The sequence below is a fragment of the Megascapheus bottae genome, unplaced genomic scaffold, assembly GCF_031878675.1.
Source record: "Megascapheus bottae isolate mThoBot1 unplaced genomic scaffold, mThoBot2.hap1 HAP1_SCAFFOLD_110, whole genome shotgun sequence".
In the NCBI taxonomy this organism is placed as follows: Eukaryota; Metazoa; Chordata; class Mammalia; order Rodentia; family Geomyidae; genus Megascapheus; species Megascapheus bottae.
The window spans coordinates 342,188-345,546 of record NW_028327762.1 but is presented as its reverse complement, the minus strand read 5'-3'; positions in this window follow the sequence as shown (position 1 = coordinate 345,546).

Below are 3,359 nucleotides of genomic sequence, written 5' to 3'. Positions count from 1 at the left end.
ATTTCCTGGAATGTTTTAATGTTTCATTATTATGAAGCTATTTATTATTTATCATTGACTGAGTTGTACATGTTTTATAAATTTGTGAATGAAAGTCAACTTTGCATATAATCAATGGACTACTGATAAATGTTTAACAACCAGTTCTTCAGCCATTGGGAAAGCACCCATGTGTGCCATTTCCTGGGCTCCTCCGTGTAAATATTCCCAGCATGACCAATTTCCAGCTATCAGCACTCTATCACTGATGACAGAGAAAGAGGAGATGAAGATATTAGGCTTTGGGGAATAGCTTATAATTTGGCTGTAGCATACCACTAAGTATCTTGGCAGTGATTTCATAGTAGTCCTTGATTCCCTGAGTCCTTCCACCAGAGGTAACTTCAGACACTCAGCAGTTGTATAAGGCACTCAGACATCACTGACCATTTTGAGTTCCTTAGTATGTTTTGACAATAGTTGCAGTCATTTTGAATGACATTTTTTCTAATACTGGGGCTTGAACTCAGGGCCTTTTGCCCTTGTTTGACTTTTTTGCTCAAGACTGGAGGTCTTTCCAGTTTTAGTTAGTTAATTGGCAACAGGAGTCTCAGGAAATTTTCTGCCCAGGTTGGATTCAAATCGTGATTGTCAGATACCTGCCTCCTGAATAGCTAGGATTACAGGCATGAATAATCTATTTTAAACACTACCTACTGGTTTCACATTACAGTACAAGGGGAAGTTAATCATCCACCTTTGCTGTTTCCTTTTGCTTTTCTCCTTCTAGTGCACTACTGGTCTTTTTAACACTGATGGGTGGCTGATGGAGTAACCTAAGGCAAGAATGCTTAATGGTTCCTCTTAAACTCGATTCCAAGAGAAAAGCATCTTCTCAGCTTTTGTATACACATTCTGGCCAACCAATAGATTTTGGAGTCCAAATAGTGTTGAAGTGGAAAACACCACAGTCTCAGAATTAGCGTTCCACATTGACATTATTTTCTATTTGATGACAGCATTCCTATTCTGACTCAAACTCCCAGTACCTTAATTTTAAACTCCACCAAGAAGTGAATTGCTAAGTTAGGATAGGGTGATCAGTTAAGTCAAGGTATTGGAAGGAATTTCAAAGCCTACAGAGTGGGAGAAATCTTCACTAACTATATAACAGACAAAGGCCTCGTATCTAAAATATATCAACATCTCAAAAAATTGAATCACTTCAAAACTAATCTCCAAAGAAGCAACCATCCCATTAAAAGATGGGCCAAAAACTTAAAGAGAGTCTCCTCTGAAGAAGAAAAAAGAATGGCCTACGGACACATGAAGAAATGCTTGATATCTCTGGCCATAAAATAAATGCAAATAAAAACAACTCTAAGATTCCACCTCACTCCAGTTAGAATGGTCATGACCAAGAAATCTAATAACAATTGATGCTGGTGGGGATGTGGCCAGGAGGGATCACTACTACACTGTTGGTGGAAAGCAGTATGGCAGTACCTCAATAGCTTCCCAATGACCCAGCAACTCCATTACTTGGTATATACCCACTCATCCAGAAACAAGGACATACTAAATCCACTAGCACAATGTTGTTCACTGCAGCACTATTTACAATAGCAAAGATATGGCACCAATGAGATGCCCTTCAGTTGATGAGTAGATCAACAAGATGTGGTATTTATACACAATGGAATTCTATGCTGCTGTCAGAAAGAATGACATTTCCCCATTTGTAAGGAAATGGAAAGACTTAGGAAAAATCATATTAACTGAAGTAAGCCAGACTCAAAGGAATATATGCTCAATGGTTTCCCTCATTTGTCATAATCAGTAGAAACCTTGGGCTCTCCTAGCAGAGATTTACAATAGAACAAAACCTAGATTCATAAGGCCAAATAGTATGGCGCTAAATGAAAGCCTTGAATGTCCTAAACGGCTTGTATTCAATCCTCACTCATTTAGCTTTTCTTCCTAAGCATCCTGTGACACTTCACATCCTCATTTTCTCAAGCATTCATGCATTTGGTGTATGGATTGAGTTGTCTCTCGAATTTCCCTTTTGCTGGTTGAGAGTTTGGATTTTGGCATTTTTCTTCCTTTTGTTTTGCTGTGCTGGCTGGTTTAGTATGCATGTCTGCTTTTCTGTTTTTCAGAGTTTGCTTCTACTGTCTCCTCTTTGTTCCCTCCGTTTTAATAGGTTTGGTTTAGTTTAAAAAATATCCATTTACTGTGGATTTATTGGGGTTGTGAGGGAACAGATCACATGCATGGTTCAATCTGCCACCTGTAATGAAAAGCCCGTTCTCTGAACTTTGTGAAATCTGCTTTTCTATAGTACTGAGCACCTTCTGGAGGCCCTGCCCTGCCACAAGATGATCATAAACTCTAAGCAAGCAAGTGAGCTCTTCACATCCTCCAGTTCCTGTCATTTCCACCTCACTGAGTCCCTGCTCTGGGCTTGCATGTCATTGTATCCATGGTAACATTTCCTTTCCTTCCTTACTGTGACTTCAGAGAGATAAAATAAAAAAGGAAGTCAGAGCTTTCTTGTGCAAATATGTTTCCCTTTCTGCACAAAAGCTTGCTTCAGAAGAGAGATGGGGTGATCAGATGGGAGGTATTAGGGAAGAAACAGAATCATTTCTGTTGATGACAGAATGTGTTAAGAACTCCAACAACCATCAACAGCTTTGCTGATGTTAATGCTGACTAGTGTTTTCCTTCAGGGACTAATCTCAAAACATGTTCCTTTTTGTCCAATCCATCCATGCTCAAACAGTTATAAATATATGTATGGTCTATCTGTACTCAAATTGTATTTGAGGTCAAAAGAAATTCTTTCCCTATCCTTTACAAAGCATAGAATATTATTTGATGCCTTATGAAAGAAAAATTAATCTTGCAGCACTGATCAAAATCTGAAAAGACATTTGTTGAAATATCACATTTCTGTATTTTAGACCCTCTCAATGCCTAAGCCACAGAGGCCAAGTAAGGCTTATAGAAACCCTTGGTCTAGCAGACACCTTCATCCTGCTGAATCTCAGCATCAGAACTGCAACAGGGTCAAACCCTATTGTACATGGAATCTAAATAATCAGACTTAAGGAAACAGAAGCTAGAATGCCAGGGTTTGGAGTATGAAATAAATGGGAAGATGTTAGTCAGCGGACACAAAAATCTTAGCTGTAAGTTAGTTCTGGGGATTTCAGGTACAAGTTGGTGATTGCCGTCAGTGCTGTACTTTACTTGAAAATTGGTAAGAGTTTGGATTTTATATGTATACAACATATTAAAGAAATAGTGATTGAAATGATCATCACAAATTAACATAGCTATTACCTCAGGCACTGTTTATGTATATCCAACAC